Genomic DNA, 19711 nt, shown 5'->3' on the forward strand with positions numbered 1-19711 from the left:
CCCTAACAGGTTTTAACTAACAATTCACAACAATACACACTAATCTAAAAGTAAAACAATGGAATTAAGAAATATATAAATATTCGATCGAGCAACGTCGGAGTGGCATTGACTAAAATACAATAGAATAGAATACAGTATATGTCTTGTGACCAATTGCATAGACTATAAAAATGTCAGTTATTTTAGTTATCTCATATTCAAATATATGGGCATGTTAAGGCACCATAGTTTAAAAGCAAAATTAAACAAACAACAATCTTACTTCCAAGAAAAACAATACCATTTAATACCTGAGCTATGATATTCTTGGGTGGAATGGTTGTGAAAAACTAGAAAACCCATCACAGTATGTACCCATAAATAACGTCTCATAGCCATTCTTCAGTGTATGTTAGAGACAGCTCTGGATCCAACTTTGAGTGAATACAGACAGATTCCAGGGATAGCTATCTGACAACAGGTTGGCCTCACTGACCTAGACTTTAGGAGACATACAGCTTGATTCTAGGCGAGACAGAGTGCAGAAAAATAAAATCCAAAAGCATTTGATTAAAAAGCCAGGCATTATTGGAGAAACATTCATACTCCAGGAGATTAGCTTCCCCTCATACAGAGTTATGTCAGAGGTGTCCACTCATCTTTCATTTATCAAAGAGACATCTGTCAGGAGCTACAATACATCAAAATCATCCACTGCTTTCATCAGTAATGATCATGAATACACAATGACTTTCAAAGATGAAGACATTGTCCACTTACTCTCCACGTATAGATACTGTACATACCAGAATCCCTGTGAATTCCTGAACCTCTCCCCCAGCTCACTCGAATCATAAAATACATTCAAAATTGCATCTCATTAAAGCATCCAAACTCAGAGCTTACTAATGGAAGAAAAAAACATTGTGTGAAGCATAGAGATCAAGGAACACTGTCTGGTTAATCTGACAGGCATGCTGTTAATATGAGATCCTTAAGGATGGAACTCATGACAGATATTCATGTGACTGCAAGAAGAGTTACTAACTGCTAGCATTGGCTCCCTTGTTGTAGTATTGTTCAACAACCAATAGATGGAGACACTTCCTGTGTCTTCAACACGCCCACCCAACACACATCCCCACACAGTGGGAGACAGAGAAAGAGTGAATAAAGTGACATCAAGTTACAATAATCAAGCTATACTTTAATGTGGCAGGCAACAAGCAATCATGCTTAATGCAATCACATCAATGTATTACTCATTGCTATGTAACCTATTGCTGCACACAAATCTTCTTGGAAGTTAATGCAACAGTTCCACCTACAGATAGGTTATAATGTATATGATATGCAGTGGAGGAATAAAAATATAATTTTGTGACCTATTTACTGGTGATTGGTCAACTGGCCACTTCAGTGTACACAAACAGTATCTTCCTGTTACTCGGATGCTTCTCCTTCTCTGCATGTGAACACAAAGAATACAACACTACTTCACATCCCTGCGACAAATGGGTTTTGTTGGATTATGATAAGGTAATAACTTTCGACATCCTATAATTACATTTGAATTAGGATCCTATATTGTGTTATAGCATAAGATATGTAATTCTAAGCCGTATTCTTTTTTTTTTTAAACACAGAGAAATGGAAATGAGAAGTAAACGGCTGCACAGTGTACCTATAAGGAATGAGCAAGAGGAAACTCTCTGAAGTACCTCACTAATGCACAGATGATGATGCTGCAACATTTTGTGAGCATTGTAGGTACAAGGTACCGCGTGGATTATTAAAAGCTTGGTTTTGAACAGCCCTCATCACATTCCGTTCCAACAATTGGCAGCAGCTGTCATTTATATGACATTTGTGGCAGTCCCTGACCCTGTTGAGGAAGGGTTAGTTAATTACAGCTGTGTGACTTTCACTCTGGGTCACATTGACACAGGCTGAGGAAGCAAGTGTGATGATAAACACTCAAAGGCAATGGGGGGGGGGACATGATGGGGATGCTCTGTATTTGAGGAATTGGACACTCAGTTCAGACAGGTGCTTAGCAGCACTAAATGACAGCTGCAGTGTCTTAATACAGGACATAACACAATGCACTCAATGTTTCCGTTAGTGAATCTTATTTTATATTAGAAAATAATATGCTACGTAAACATCACTGATATCAATTTGCCCAGGTGGCAGGTAGCCTAGTGGTTAGAGTGTGGGCCAGTAACTGAAAGGTTGCTGGATCAAATCCCCATGCTGACAAGGTAAAAATCTGTTGCTCTGCCCCTGAACAAGGTAGTTAACCTATTCCCCCGTAGGCTGTCATTGTAAATAAGAATTAGTTTTTAACTGACTGGCCTAGTTAAATAAAGGTTAAATATAAAGATCTGTGTTCACATTTTAGGCCTAAGCCGGCTTGATTTAATAGAACGTCTATGGAAGTGATGAACAATTCTCTCTCCTCCCAGATATAAAATAGTCTCTGATCAAAAGACGAGGATCAAAACCATCACACATTACAGCCCTCTGTGACTGGAGTTGTGCATCCCTGCCCTCTGGCCTTTGCAGAATGCTGTGAACTAGTTAGCAGGAGGACTCGAGACATAAGCATGGTCATATTTCTCCACAAGGACCTAAGGTCAAACTCATCATGTAATGGGTCTGGCTCTTTATAATTGACCCCAAAAGAGCTACTGTGAGTGTGTAATCATTCAACCATCTTAAAATAAAATAAAATGCTGTTATGTGTTTTCAAACTGTCACTCATCAGTCCACCCTTCATACTCCTTACTTAGCACTGTGAGACTCCCCATGCATATTCTAAATGTTCCTTTAATGTATCTCAGCAACCTTGAATATGGACATCTAGAAGCTTGATACCATAATGTGTTAATCTGAAAACCAGCTAGACAACCATTACAGGCCCTTTGAATTCAAAACTGGTAACCTTGCCGTTTATGAGGTACATCCACTAAATATGAAAGCTTATGTCATAGCTAAAGCAATTGTTTGACTACGGATGTAGGATGTTAATTTGAGCTTGTTTGCTACAGCAGGAAAATAATCCAAAAGCAACAAAAAATGTGAATTACACTAAATATACAAAAGTATGTGGACACCCCTTCAAATTAGTGGATTCGTCTATCTCAGCCACACCCGTTGCTGACAGGTGAATAAAAATTCAAGCACACAGCCATGCAATCTCCATAGTCAAACATTGGCAGTAGAATGGCCTTACTGAAGAGCTCAGTGACTTTCAACCTGGCACCATCATAGGATGCCACCTTTCCAACAAGTCAGTTTGTTAAAGGTCTGCCCTGCTAGAGCTGGCCTGGTTAACTGTAAGTGCTGTTATTGTGAAGTGTAAACGTCTAGGAGCAACTACCGCGAAGTGGTAGGCCACAAAGAAAGGGACCGCCAAGTGATGAAGCGCGTAAAAATTGTCTGTCCTCGGTTGCAACACTCACTACCGAGTTCCAAAATGCCTCTGGAGGTAATTTCAGAACAATAACTGTTTATCAGGAGCTTCATGAAATGGATTTCCATGGCCGAGCAGCCATAGACAAGCCTAAGATCACCATGCGCAATGCAAAGCGGCGACTGGAATGGTGTAAAGCTCGCGGCCATTGGACTCTGGAGCAGTGGAAACGTGTTCTCTGGAGTGATGAATCACGCTTCACCATCTGGGTTTGGCTAATCTGGGTTTGGCGGATGCCAGGGGAACGCTACCTGCCCCAATGCATAGTGCCAACTGTAAAGTTTGGTGGAGGAGGAATAATGGTCAAGGGCTGTTTTTCATGGTTCAGGATAGGCCCTTAGTTCCAGTGAAGGGAAATCTTCACGCAACAGCATGCAATAACATTCCAGACGATTCTGCGCTTCCAACTTTGTGGTAACAGTTTGGGGAAGGCACTTTCCTGTTTCAGCATGACAATGCCTCTGCGCACAAAGCGATGTCCATACAGAAATGGTTTGTCGAGATCAGTGTGGAAGAACTTGACTGGCCTGCACAGAGCCCTGACCCCAACCCCATCACACCTTTGGGATGAATTGGAACGCCGACTGCGAGCCAAGCCTAATCGCCGAACATCAGTGCCTGACCTCACTAATGCTCTTGTGGCCGAATGGAAGCAAGTCTCCGCAGCAATGTTCCAACATCTAGTGGAAAGCCTTCCCAGAAGAGTGGAGGCTGTTATAGCAGCAAAGGGGGGACCAACTCCATATTAATGCCCATGATTTGGAATAAGATGTTGGACAAGCAGGTGTCCACATACTTTTGTTCATGTTGTGTTTTATGTGGATTATAATTCATGGACATTATTGTAGGAGTTAATACATTTTTTGTAAGGGACATTTTTCTATGTGGAAATTACAAACTTAAGAAGCCTTTTTAAACCTCAAATACACTACAACTTTTAAATGTCATGCATTGCAGGAAAGTTATCCTGCAACAGGGTGATCAAATTAAGATCTTACAGCTGTAGCAGTAAACAACCTACAGTGTCCTCCACAGAAGATGTAGAATGTTAATCCAAGCTTCTTCCAGTTTATCACGATTCAAAAATGTGACATTATGTCAAGAGAGCTTTGACAGTGATATACTGGTCTAGGAGAAACAGTTTGGATAAGTGACCAGCCACAGAAAACACCAGCTGGTGGCCACATCTGCCTCCTCCAACGGAAGCAGCTGATGGGGACGGATTTGTGTGAATCCCCTCTCAAGCCATAGGACACTGCTGTAACAAAGGTTCACTACAGTTTACACACACAAGGAAACTAGCAAACAAATCAGATGTAATTGAATAAAGATGAGTTGATTTAATTAGTGACACAGATGGTTGAGCGATTTGAGTTCACTCAAACTAATAAACATTTTGTGAAATTACTCCAGGAGCCCACAGGTATCCAAGTCGCAGAACTTGAAGGTTGCTTAGAGGTCATCTGTTCCTCAAGGATATACAACTAGGTTAAGAGGGATTTTGAAGTCACTACCCACTGGGCACAGACATCAATTCACTGTGGCGTGGAAACAATGTTGATTCAACCAGTGTGTACCCAGTGGGTAGTGGGGATTGGGTGATGTAAGGTATACCTTTACAGCCGGAAATACACACAATGACACCTTCACCCTCCAAATTAACACTGCTAATAACACAGTGTATTAACATTTTTACGAATGTCCCCGAATAACAGAAATGCTGTGCTTATTGTAACCTTGAAAATACAATTCATAAAATTGAGATGCATTAATTAGCCTTCTGTACTGTGTGTGAATAGCTAACAGCATGGTTTGACTGTCACGCCCTGACCTTAGAGAGACGTTTTATTCTTCTATTTGGTTAGGTCAGGGTGTGGGGTGGGCATTCTATGTTGTATATTTCTTTGTTTTGACCGAGTAGGGTTCCCAATCAGAGGCAGCTGTCTATCATTCTCTGATTGGGAATCATACTTAGGCAATCATACTTTTCCCACCTGTGTTTTGTGGGTAGTTATTTTCTGTTTAGCTTATGTGCCTGACGGAACTGTGCGTTTTCCCCTTTTGTTATTTTGTTTGAGTGTTTCTTGAAAATAAATATCATGAACACTTACCACGCTGTGTTTTGGTCCACTTCTCCTTCAACTACAAACGACAAGCGCTACAAAACTACCCACCACCAAAGGACCAAGCAGCGTGGTCAGGATGAATGGACCTGGGAGGAAATCCTAGACGGGAAAGGACCCTGGAGGCAGGACGGGGAGTATCGCCGTCCGAAGGAGGAAATAGAGGCAGCGAGAGCAGAACGGCGACGCTATGAGGAACTAGCACGGCAACAACGGAAGCCCGAGAGGCAGCTCCCCCCAAATTTTTTTTTGGGGGGGGCACACGGGGAGATTGGCGAAGTCAGGGTTGAGACCTGAGCCAACTACCCGTGCTTACCGTGGGGAGCATGTGACCAGTCAGGCACCGTGTTATGCTGTGATGCGCACTATATCTCCAGTGCGCATTCATAGCCCGGTGCGCTCTGTGCCTGCGCCCCGCATTTGCCGTGCTACAGTGGGCATTCAGCCAGGACGGATTGTGCCGGCTTAGCGCTCCTGGTCTCCAGTACGCCTCCTCGGTCCAGGATATCCTGCGCCAGCTCTACGCACTGTGTCGCCAGTGCGCCTTCACAGCCCAGTTCGTCCTGTGCCAGCGGCCCGCACTTGCCGGGCTAAAGTGAGCATCCAGTCAGGACAGGTTGTGCCAGCCCTACGCTCCCAACCTCCAGTGCACCTCCACGGCCCAGCATATCCTGCGCCAGCTCTACGCACTGTGTCGCCAGTGCGCCTTCACAGCCCAATTCATCCTGTGCCAGCGCCCCGCACTTGCCGGTCTAAAGTAAGCATCCAGCCAGGACGGGTTGTGCCAGCCCTACACTCCAGACCTCCAGTGCGCCTCCACGGCCCAGTATATCCTGTGCCTGCTCCACGCACCCGGCCTCCAGTGCGTCTCCCCAGTCCGGTGAGACCTGTTCCGGCTCCACGTACGAAGCCTCCAGTGATAATCCATGGCCCGGAGCCTCCAGTGATGATCCATGGCGCGAAGCCTCCAGTGATGATCCATGGCGCGGCGCCTGTAGTGACGATCCATGGCGCGGAACCTCCGGTCGACGGTCCGCAGTCAGGAGCCTCCGGCGACGGTCCGCAGTCAGGAGCCTCCGGCGGCGACGGTCCGCAGTCAAGAGCCTCTGGCGATGGCCCGCAGTCAGGAGCCTCCGGCGGCGACGGTCCGCAGTCAGGAGCCTCCGGCGGCGACGGTCCGCAGTCAGGAGCCTCCGGCGGCGATGGTCCGGAGTCTCTGGCGGTGGTCCGTAGCCTCCGGCGGCGATCCGCGGTCCGGTTCCTCAGGCAACGATCCATGGTCCAGTTGCACAAAAGCGGAGGGATCAGCGAGCGGAGCGGGGGCTACGCCCCAAACCGGACCGCCACCAAGGGTAGATTCCCACCCGAAAATGCATACTTGTATTTTAGTTTTTTAATGATTTTTTAGTTTGTAATTTCCAATTTGAAATGTCAGACTTGATTTGCCCTTATTTATCAACCCCATACAACAATGTCCATAAATTATAATCCACAAAATAATAATTGTTTTATTCCTTGACAGAAATGCTTCTAATCACGAGAGAACCCGTACGATTTCCCAATGATCAGTCAGGGTCAGATCACTGTGGCCAGCATTGACGACAAAGAACAGCTGGTGGCCACAGATGTGAGAAGTAAATTGTTTTGCAATTACTTTCATTAAACATTAATCTTGCGTGTTATAGTAAATGCCAAAGTTTTTCAATTATCTAGGATGCCATTGGCAACTTGGGCTTCAACCATGATGAGAAGTTGGCCATCTACAAGCTGACTGGTGCTGTGATGTATTATGGGAACTTGAATTTCAGGCAGAAGCAGCGTGAGGAACAGGCAGAGCCTGACGGCACTGAGGGTAAGATATCTTAGTTTTCTTAAATGTTTTGGACTTAAATGATCAAATCTCAAGACACACATCATCAGCTCATAACTCATCATATTTATCCACCAGTGGCAGACAAAGTCGCTTTTCTCTTGGGCCTGAACTCTGCTGAATTAGCCCTCTGCTACCCCAGAGTGAAGGTCGGGAATGAATTCGTCACCAAGGGGCAGACAGTTCAACAGGTATTATATTCAACAGGTCAAGTAAATTTAATACACTGCTCAAAAAAATAAAGGGAACACTTATACAACACAATGTAACTCCAAGTCAATCACACTTCTGTGAAATCAAACTGTCCACTTAGGAAGCAACACTGATTGACAATACATTTCACATGCTGTTGTGCAAATGGAATAGACAACAGGTGGAAATTATAGGCAATAAGCAAGACACCCCCAATAAAGGAGTGGTTCTGCAGGTGGTGACCACAGACCACTTCTCAGTTCCTATGCTTCCTGGCTGATGTTTTGGTCACTTTTGAATGCTGGCGGTGCTTTCACTCTAGTGGTAGCATGAGACGGAGTCTACAACCCACACAAGTGGCTCAGGTAGTGCAGCTCATCCAGGATGGCACATCAATGCGAGCTGTGGCAAGAAGGTTTGCTGTGTCTGTCAGCGTAGTGTCCAGAGCATGGAGGCGCTACCAGGAGACAGGCCAGTACATCAGGAGACGTGGAGGAGGCCGTAGGAGGGCAACAACCCAGCAGCAGGACCGCTACCTCCGCCTTTGTGCAAGGAGGAGCAGGAGAAGCACTGCCAGAGCCCTGCAAAATGACCTCCAGCAGGCCACAAATGTGCATGTGTCTGCTCAAACGGTCAGAAACAGACTATATGAGGTTTGTATTAGGGCCCGACGTCCACAGGTGGGGGTTGTGCTTACAGCCCAACACCGTGCAGGACGTTTGGCATTTGCCAGAGAACACCAAGATTGGCAAATTCACCACTGGGGCCCTGTGCTCTTCACAGATGAAAGCAGGTTCACACTGAGCACATGTGACAGACGTGACAGAGTCTGGAGACGCCGTGGAGAACGTTCTGCTGCCTGCAACATCCTCCAGCATGACCGGTTTGGCGGTGGGTCAGTCATGGTGTGGGGTGGCATTTCTTTGGGGGGCCGTACAGCCCTCCATGTGCTCGCCAGAGGTAGCCTGACTGCCAATAGGTACCGAGATGAGATCTTCAGACCCCTTGTGCGACCATATGCTGGTGCGGTTGGCCCTGGGTTCCTCCTAATGCAAGACAATGCTAGACCTCATGTGGCTGGAGTGTGTCAGCAGTTCCTGCAAGAGGAAGGCATTGATGCTATGGACTGGCCCGCCGTTCCCCAGACCTGAATCCAGTTGAGCACATCTGGGACATCATGTCTCGCTCCATCCACCAACGCCACATTACACCAGACTGTCCAGGAGTTGGAGGATGCTTCAGTCCAGGTCTGGGAGGAGATCCCTCAGGAGACCATCCGCCACCTCATCAGGAGCATGCCCAGGCGTTGTAGGGAGGTCATACAGGCACGTGGCGGCCACACACACTACTGAGCCTCATTTTGACTTGTTTTAAGGACATTACATCAAAGTTGGATCAGCCTGTAGTGTGGTTTTCCACTTTAATTTTGAGTGTGACTCCAAATCCAGACCTCCATGGGTTGATAAATTGGATTTCCATTGATTATTTTTGTGTGAATTTGTTGTCAGCACATTCAACTATGTAAAGAGAAAAGTTTTTAAAATGATTTCTTTCATTCAGATCTAGGATGTGTTGTTTAAGTGTTCCCTTTATTTTTTTGAGCAGTATATTATGTTGACTGTTTTCATCATTATTCATTACATGCTGTTTAGGTAGTCAATTCAGTTGGCGCCCTGGCAAAGTCCATCTATGAGAAGATGTTCTTATGGATGGTCATCAGAATAAACGAGATGCTCGATACGAAGCAGGCAAGACAATTCTATATAGGAGTGTTGGACATCGCTGGGTTTGAAATCTTTGATGTAAGTTAATTACTTTATACTTATCTTTCTAAAATGTATTTTAAAACATCATTAAGCAACCTTAAATGCAGCTATGTTAAGACTGCCACCTTCAGTGGCCAACAACCATATAAATGGTTTGATTTTTTTTACTCAGTACAACAGCTTGGAGCAGCTCTGCATTAACTTCACTAATGAGAAACTACAACAGTTTTTTTAACCACACCATGTTTGTGCTGGAACAAGAGGAATACAAGAAAGAGGGAATAGACTGGGAGTTTATTGACTTTGGTATGGACTTGGCTGCCTGCATTGAGCTTATTGAGAAGGTATGTTAAAAACCCACTTTCAGTCATTTGACAATGTAATTTTTTATCAATACCCATACCTCAAGTAAGAATTATTTCATCAACAGCCATTGGGCAGCTTCTCCATCCTTGAAGAGGAGTGTATGTTCCCTAAGTCAACAGACACTTCTTTCAAGAACAAACTCTACGACCAGCATCTTGGAAAGAACCAAGCTTTCCAAAAGCCAAAGATTGACAAAGGCAAACCTGAGGCCCACTTCACCCTGGTGCACTATGCTGGTAATGTGGACTACAGTCTCACTGGCTGGACAAGAACAAGGACCCGTTGAATGAATCTGTTGTGCAGCTGTACCAGAAGTTACCAGTCAAACTGCTGGCTTTACTGTATGCCTCCTTTGCAGCTGGTGATGCAGGTAGTATGCACGTCATATCCCACTGGGCACAGACGTCAATTCAACAGCTATTTCACATCGGTTCAATGCAATTTCATTGACATGACATAGAAATAACATTGATTACAATCAGTGTGTGCCCAGTGGGATGGTAATTAGTAAATTCTACATTGATTGTCATTTGTTGGTACAGTAAATGTCCCTTCTTTATGAAGATGCTGGTGGTGGCGAGAAAAAGAAAGGAGGGAAGAAGCAGAAAGGTGGCTCTTTCCAGACGGTCTCTGCTGTTTTCAGGGTACATTAATACCTAATCAGTATATTCAACTCATGTGACATTTATATCAACTAATATCTAAGGAGATGTGTAATACTAACGACAATACTCTTCTCCACAGGAAAATCTTGGCAAGTTAATGACCAACTTGAGGAGCACTCACCCTCACTTTGTGCGTTGCCTGATTCCTAATGAAGTAAAGACACCAGGTACTGCTCTGCTGACAGATAACTATTCTTGTTAGAAGTCAAACAAAGATCTTACCACAGGACTTTACAGAGGAAAACACTGAAAAGATTAGATTTGTGACATTAATTGAGGAAGCTGCTATACGTGACAAAAATATGGCTCTATTGTCATGTGTGTGATGTTTTCATTCATTTCTATTGAATACAGGTATTATGGATAATCATCTGGTTATTCATCAGCTGCACTGTGACAGTATGCTGGAGGGTATCAGGATATGCAGGAAGGGGTTCCCAAGCAGGATTATACATGCTGACTTCAAGCAGAGGTAAACCTTTATTCTCATTTAACTAGCACAAGATTCATTTGGTAGTTAAATAATATCTTATGCCTGCCATTGCATCTTCTGTAATCTGACAGATACAGAATATTGAATGCCAGTGTTATCCCAGAGGGATAGTTCATCGGTGTCAAGAAAGCTTTAGAGAAGCTTCTTGGATCAATTGATGTCGATCACACGCAATATTAGTTTGGACATACCAAGGTGAGGATCCAATTACTTTATAAACATGCTCTTGTCAGCAAAACCACACAGCAGTCACTCTGTTGATTTTCACATGGTGTTTATACAGTGCCCTCTGTAATTATTGGGACAGTCAAGCATTTTCTTATTTTGGCTCTATACTCCAACTCTCGATTTGAAATAATTTAGAAATTACAGCACTTTTTGTACACTTTTCTCCCCCATGTTAGGGGACCAAAGGTATTGGGACAAATTCACTTGTGTATTAAAGTAGTCAAAAGTGTTGTATTTAGTCCCATATTTCTAGCACGCAATGACTACATCAAGCCTGTGACAATTTGTTGGCTGCATTTGTGTAACAGCTGTCTTCAAAAATGGACCAAGGCGCAGCGGGAATGTGGATACTCATAGTTTAATTCCAAACACAAGTAAAGCATCCACAGGGAAAACAATAAACAGTACTCACGCAGACAGGAACAGTTTTGCAGGCACACAACACGCAGTGCAAAAACAACTACCCACAACCCCAAAGAAAAACACACACTCCTATATAGGACTCCCAATCAAAGGCAACTCAACACACCTGCCTTCAATTGGGAGTCCAATCACCCACACAACATTTAACAAACACAAACCCCCTGCCACATCCTGACCAAGACTAACACAATTACGCCCTCTGCTGGTCAGGACGTGACAATTTGCTGTTTGTTTTGGTTGTGTTTCAGATTATTTTGTGCCCAATAGAAATACATGGTAAATAATGTATGTCATTTTAAACACTTCTAAGAAAAAGTGTCACTGTCCCAATAATTACAGAGGGCACTGTATATACACATACAGTATGTCAACAGCATCTGTGTTTCAGTAATCCATGTTATCGCAGGTCTTTTTAAAGCCGGTCTGCTGGGCACTCTTGAGGAGTTGCGAGATGAAAAACTGGGCTCTCTGGTGACTGGCACTCAAGCATTGTGCCGTGGGTACCTCATGAGAAAATAATTTTCTCAGCTGGCTATAAAGAAGTAAGACAACCCATCAATCTTTAAAAGAAAGTACATGCTTAGAACGTTAGAACTGGTCAATAATATGGCATTACAATTACCTCTTTTTCAGAGAATGTGTGTTCATTCTGCAATAAAACCTCTGCTTATTCATGAACGTGAAACACTGGCCATGGATGAAGCTGTACTTCAAGATCAAGCCCCTTCTGAAGAGTGCAGAGAGTGAGAAGGAGGTGGAGAAGATGAAGGAGGACTTTGTCACATGTAAGGAGGACCTGGCAGAGGCAGAGGTCAAGAAAGGAACTGGTGGAGAAGATGGCTTCTCTGTTCGCGGAGGAACAAAACCTCATGTCACAAGTTCAATCTGTAAGTGCTATTAGAATTGTCAACATGAACTCTTTGCTTTTAAACAGACAGTCATTGTTGTAGTCACCTGAGGGGTCCTGTTATATCAGGTTGTTCATTGTAGTGTTTTAAGTGTTCCATTAGACAGACACATTGACTGGACTATCGGTTTTCCTAGGATTCTGAAACTCTTTCGGATGCAGAGGAGAGATGTGAGGCTTTCATTAAAAGCAAAATACAGCTTGAAGCCAAACTGAAAGAGTTGACCGAGAGCCTGGATGATGAAGACGAAATCAATTCTGAGCTGACTGCCAATAAGAGGAAGCTGGAGGATGAGTGCTTTGAGCTGAAGAAAGATATTGATAGCTTAGAGCTCACCTTGGCCAAAGTGGAGAAGCAAGCCACTGAAAACAAGGTTTGCATTTTTATATAGAAGTTGCAGTATCCATCATCCTCTTTGCAGGTATTTTACTAACATCACTATGCCATTGCAGGTTAAAAACCTAACAAAGGAGATGTCTGGTCAGGATGAGAGACTTCAAGTTGACCAAGGAGAAGAAAGGCCTCCAAGAGGCACATCAGCAGACTCTTGATGATCTCCAGGCAGAGGAGGACAAACTCAACACTGACAAAAGCTAAGCTTGAAAAACAAGTGGATGATGTGAGTAACACCTTATCAGTAAAAAAAAAAGCATTGCATTGTAATGATTTAACTTAATTCTATCGCTACTTGTTTTCATGCCACAGCTTGAGGGTTCTCTGGAGCAAGAGAAGACGATTCGCATGGACCTTGAGAGAGCCAAGAGAAAGCTTGAGTGTGATGTGAAACTGACACATGAAGCCATAATGGATCTGGAGAATGGAAAGCAGCAGTCAGATGAAAAACTTAAGTAAAATCAGAAACTGCTGAAGTAATAACCAAGATTTCCTCTGTTGTGGTCAAATGTACTCAGTATATTTCCCCTTTGTAGGAAAGACTTTGAAACAGCCCAGCTGCAGAGCAAAATTGAGGATGAACTAACACTGAGCTCTCAGCTTCAAAAGAAGATTAAGGAACACAATGTAATATAGTAAAACATGAAATATCTTTCAAATTATTAACACAAACTTCTTTGATTTAAAATGGTATTACATTTACATTTAAGTCATTTAGCGACTTACAAATTGGTGCATTCACCTTATAATATCCCGTGGAACAACCACTTTACAATAGTGCATCTAAATCTTTTAGGGGGGGGGTTAGAAGGATTACTTTATCCTATCCTAGGTATTCCTTAAAGAGGTGGGGTTTCAGGTGTCTCCGGAAGGTGGTGATTGACTCCGCTGTCCTGGCGTCGTGAGGGAGCTTGTTCCACCATTGGGGTGCCAGAGCAGCGAACAGTTTTGACTGGGCTGAGCGGGAACTGTGCTTCCTCAGAGGTAGGGAGGCGAGCAGGCCAGAGGTGGATGAACGCAGTGCCCTTGTTTGAGTGTAGGGCCTGATCAGAGCCTGAAGGTACGGAGGTGCCGTTCCCCTCACAGCTCCGTAGGCAAGCACCATGGTCTTGTAGCGGATGCGAGCTTCGACTGGAAGCCAGTGGAGAGAGCGGAGGAGCGGGGTGACGTGAGAGAACTTGGGAAGGTTGAACACCAGACGGGCTGCGGCGTTCTGGATGAGTTGGAGGGGTTTAATGGCACAGGCAGGGAGCCCAGCCAACAACGAGTTGCAGTAATCCAGACGGGAGATGACAAGTGCCTGGATTAGGACCTGCGCCGCTTCCTGTGTGAGGCAGGGTCGTACTCTGCGAATGTTGTAGAGCATGAACCTACAGGATCGGGTCACCGCCTTGATGTTAGTGGAGAACGACAGGGTGTTGTCCAGGGTCACGCCGAGGCTCTTAGCACTCTGGGAGGAGGACACAAGGGAGTTGTCAACCGTGATGGCGAGATCATGGAACGGGCAGTCCTTCCCCGGGATGAAGAGCAGCTCCGTCTTGCCGAGGTTCAGCTTGAGGTGGTGATCCGTCATCCACACTGATATGTCTGCCAGACATGCAGAGATGCGATTCGCCACCTGGTTGTCAGAAGGGGGAAAGGAGAAGATTAATTGTGTGTCATCTGCATAGCAATGATATGAGAGACCATGTGAGGATATGACAGAGCCAAGTGACTTGGTGTATAGCGAGAATAGGAGTGGGCCTAGAACAGAGCCCTGGGGGACACCAGTGGTGAGAGCACGTGGTGCGGAGACAGAATCTCGCCACGCCACCTGGTAGGAGCGACCTGTCAGGTAGGACGCAATCCAAGCGTGGGCCGCGCCGGAGATGCCCAGCTCGGAGAGGGTGGAGAGGAGGATCTGATGGTTCACGGTATCAAAGGCAGCAGATAGGTCTAGAAGGATGAGAGCAGAGGAGAGAGAGTTAGCTTTAGCAGTGCAGTCTCAGTTGAATGCCCAGTCTTGAAACCTGACTGATTAGGATCAAGAAGGTCATTCTGAGAGAGATAGCAAGAGAGCTGGCCAAGGACGGCACGTTCAAGAGTTTTGGAGAGAAAGGAAAGAAGGGATACTGGTCTGTAGTTGTTGACATCGGAGGGATCGAGTGTAGGTTTTTTCAGAAGGGGTGCAACTCTCGCTCTCTTGAAGACAGAAGGGACGTAGCCAGCGGTCAAGGATGAGTTGATGAGCGAGGTGAGGTAGGGGAGAAGGTCTCCGGAAATGGTCTGGAGAAGAGAGGAGGGGATAGGGTCAAGTGGGCAGGTTGTTGGGCGGCCGGCCGTCACAAGACGCGAGATTTCATTTGGAGAGAGAGGGGAGAAAGAGGTCAAAGCACAGGGTAGGGCAGTGTGAGCAGGACCAGCGGTGTCGTTTGAGAGGCCAAGTAATTGCCAACTTTTTATAGATGTTCTACTTGTTTTCCATAAGTTACCCTATGCATGACAATGAAAAATGATTGGTCTCACTTTCCTCAGGAAAAAGCTTGCCCAACGTCTCCAAGAGGCTGAGGAACAAATTGAAGCGGTGAACACAAAATGGGCTTCACTGGAAAAGACTAAGCAGAGACTGCAGAGTGAAATGGAGGATCTCATGGTTGATGTGGGGAGATCAAATAGTATGGCTGCTAACCTTGATAAGAAACAGAAACTTTGACAAGGCAATATAACAGTTTTTTTTTATGTATTAATGACGATACTCATTAATCATTACACGGTTTTAGATTCTAGTTGACTGGAAGGAGAAGTATGAGGAGTCACAGTCGGAGCTGGAAAGTGCTCAGAAAGAATCTCGATCAAAAACCACAGATCTTTTCAAAATGAAAAACTCATTTGAAGAAGCTCTGGATCATCTGGAACCTCTCAAAAGGGAGAATAAAAACCTACAACGTAAGTCCAATTCATGAAACGTGACAATCCATTACGTAATAGTCACAACACATAATGACCTTAAGGTTTTACAATATAAAATGACCTGATATTGGCTTTTGACATGTACTGTAGGGCTTTCAAAATACAGAGGAGATATCAGACCGGACGGAGCAAATTGGTGAGAGTGGAAAGAGTGTCCATGAACTGGAGAAAGTCAGAAAACAAGTGGAAACAGAGAAAAGTGAGATGCAATCTGCACTAGAGGAAGCAGAGGTAAAACATTTATATCAAAAACAAACTCAACAAACACAATGTTAAAAAAATTAACACAATTAAACCAAATCAAAAGATTTTAAGGTTTACAATAATCAATATGCATTTTCTTTTTTAAGGCTTCTGCAGAGCATGAGGAATCTAAGATCCTCTGTGCCCAGCTGGGGTTGAACCAGGTGAAGTATGGGGTGGACAGGAAGCTTGCTGACATGGATGAGGAGATTGACCAGTTGAAGAGAAACAGCCAGAGTTATTGATTCCATGCAGACCAATCTGGACTCTGAGGTCAGGAGCAGGAATGATGCCCTGCGAGTTAAGAAGAAGATGGAGGGAGACCTCAATGAGATGGAGATTCAGCTGAGCCATGCTAATAGCCAGGCTGCGGAAGCCCAGAAACAACTGAGGAATGTCCAGGGACAGCTCAAGGTGAGCTGTTACAAACAGCGCTGATGCGTTTTGCAACATTAAGATGGTGTGTATACAGTACTTAAAAGCCATTGATAGCCATGGATGTGACAGTAGGTTACATTGATTTGCAAATGAGTGCCTAGGGTTTCAGTCAAAGTTGATCATTAAACCATTCCAGGATGCCCAATTGCACCTTGATGATACTGTCAGAGGACAGGATGATATGAAGGAGCAGGTCACCATGGTGGAGTGCAGGACCATCCTGATGCATGCTGAGATTGAGGAACTCAGAGAAGCCCTTGAGCAGACAGAGAGGCCGCAAAGTGGCCGAGCAGGAGCTTGTTGAAGCTAGTGAACGAGCAGGGCTTCTCTACTCCCAGGATGGTTGTGTGATATGATTCATTAATCCTGACAGTTTACTCACTTTACAATTGAACTAAACCTCTCTATTCCAAATAGAACACCTTTTGAACACTAAGAAGAAGCTTGACACAGACATAACTCAACTTCAAGGAGAAGTGGAAGATGCTGTTCAAGAGGAAAGAAACGCAGAGGACAAGGCCAAGAAAGCATTTACTGATGTAAGTTCTACAGTTCACAAGCTGTCTCTTTAACACAAACTTCCGCAAGCTAAATGAGTTTCTTTCAAATCTTGTCCCATTCTCAGGCTGCCATGATGGCAGAGGAGCTGAAGAAGGAGCAGGACATGAGTGGTCACCTGGAGAGGATGAAGAAGAACCTGGAGATCACCGCCAAGGACGTGCAGTACCGTCTAGATGAAGCAGAGAATATTGCCATGAAGGGTGGAAAGAAGCAACTCCAGAAACTGGAGGGCAGGGTATGTAGCAAAGGTAATTATAATACTGTATTGCATACTGATTTAAAAAACGTTGCAAAAACCTTGTCTATTATCTAGGTCCGTGATCTGGAAAATGAGCTTGAGGCTGAGAACAGGAGGTTGATGCTATCAAAGGAGTTCTTAAATATGAGAGGAGGGTGAAAGAGCTCACCGATCAGGTAAGAAATAAGAACGTATTAATGTACTGTATAATCAGGAGGTAAAGTCATATTGTCACCAACATTTTAACAGATATGTATTTATTTTCCATTCTAGTTTCAAATGAAATTGCAATCCACTTATCGCATTGTCCTGAACCTTTTTTGAAAAAAAACTGGCATCTGTGATTTCTTACAGACTGAGGAAGACAAGAAGAATGTTACTAGACTTCAGGATTTGGTGAATAAATTACCGATCAAAGTGAAGGCTTACAAAAGACAGTCTGAGGAAGATGTAAGCAAACCATATACCAAGGACCATTCTCCACTAGATTTTGAGTATTAAAGTGAAGGTTGGGCTCTGGCTGCAATAATTAATGTAGGCTAACCTACACTGCATCTTATTCAATTTCAGGAGGAGCAAGCTCATGTTCATATGGCCAAATTCAGAAAGGTGCAGGATGAGCTGGAAGAGGCTAACGAGCGTGCTGACATAGCTGAGTCTCAGGTTAACAAGATTAGAACCGCAACATGGGAACAAAGGTATTGATATGTTTGAAGTATAGAGTTTTGTTTTGAGTTCCAATTCAACAGAGATAATGGCCTTGTCCCTTCCAATCGTAAACACTAGAGGGTACTCTGTGAGTGTAGAGAGAGAAAGATGCGAAGCAAGACATCTTACTCCGCCTGAAATCTGTCCACGAAAATAAGCCCACCATGTGAACAATTTGGAGTGTCAAATTTGATCAACAAAATGTTTTCTTGCTAATTTGCTACGTGAGGTTTATTTGATCTAATAGACTGATATACAGTCAAAAGTTTGGACACCGACTCATTCAAGGGTTGTTCTTTATTTTTACTATATTCTACATTGTAGAATAATAGTGAAGACATCAACACCATGAAATAACACATATGGAATCATGTAGTAACCAACAAAGTGTTAAACAAATATATTTGAGATTGTTCAAAGTAGCTACCCTTTGCCTTGATGACAGCTTTGCACGCTCTTGGCATTCTCTCAACCAGCTTCATGAGGTAATCACCTGGAATGCATTTCAATTAAAAGGTATACCTTGTTAAAAGTGAACTTGTTGAATTTCTTTCCTTTTTAATGCATTTGAGCCAATCAGTTGTGTTGTGACAAGGTAGGGGTGGTATACAGAAGATAGCCCTATTTGGTAAAAGACCAAATCCATATTATGGCAAGAACAGCTCAAATAAGCAAAGAGAAATTACAGTCATTACTTTAAGACAAGAAGGTCAGTCAATCCTGAAACTTTCAAGAACTTTTCACATTTCTTAAAGTGCAGTCGCAAAAACCATCAACCATATGATGAAACTGGCTCTCATGAGGACCACCACAGGAAAGGAAAACCCAGAGTTTCCTCTGCTGCAGAGGATACGTTCATTAGAGTTACCAGCCTCAGAAATTGCAGCCCAAATAAATGCTTCACAGAGTTTAAGTAACAGATACATCAACTGTTCAGAGGAGACTGTGTGAATCAGGCCTTCGTGGTCGAATTGCTGCAAAGAAACCACTACCAAAGGACACCAATAATAAGAAGAGACTTGCTTGGGCCAAGAAACACGAGCAATGGACATTAGACAGGTGGAAATGTGTCCTTTGGTCTGATGAGTCCAAATTGAAGATTTTTGGTTCCAACCTCCGTGTCTTTGTGAGACGCGTGTGGTTCCCACCGTGGAGGGGGAGGTATGATGGTGAGGGAGTGCTTGCTGGTGACACTGTCTGTGATTTATTTAGAATTCAAGGCACACTTAACCAGCATGGCTACCACAGCATTCTGTCTGCAGCAATACGTCATCCCATCTGGTTTGGGCTTAGTGGGACTATCATTTGTTTTTCAACAGGACAATGACTCAACACACCTCCAGGCTGTGTAAGGGCTATTTGACCAAGAAGAAGAGTGATGGAGTGCTGCATCAGATGACCTGGCCTCCACAATCACCTGACCTCAACCCAATTGAGATGATTTGAGATAAGTTGGACCGCAGACTGAAGGAAAAGCGGCCAACGAGTGCTCAGCATATGTGGGAATTTCTTCAAGACTGTTGGAAAAGCATTCCAGGTGAAGCTGATTGAGATAATGCCAAGAGTGTGCAAAGCTGTCATCAAGGCAAAGGGTTGCCAAAATATATTTAGAATTGTTTAACACTATTTTGCTTACTAGATGATTCCATGTGTTATTTCATGGTTTTGATGTCTTCACTATTATTCT

The 19711-nt window shown here is 44.0% G+C and overlaps 1 pseudogene; it reads left to right on the forward strand.

The window, feature by feature from the left end:
• LOC106601500 (myosin heavy chain, fast skeletal muscle-like) overlaps positions 1 to 19711 on the forward strand; it is a 46286-nt pseudogene that overhangs the window by 19030 nt on the left and 7545 nt on the right.

Source organism: Salmo salar, chromosome ssa03, assembly GCF_905237065.1.
Source record: "Salmo salar chromosome ssa03, Ssal_v3.1, whole genome shotgun sequence".
Lineage (NCBI taxonomy): Eukaryota > Metazoa > Chordata > Actinopteri > Salmoniformes > Salmonidae > Salmo > Salmo salar.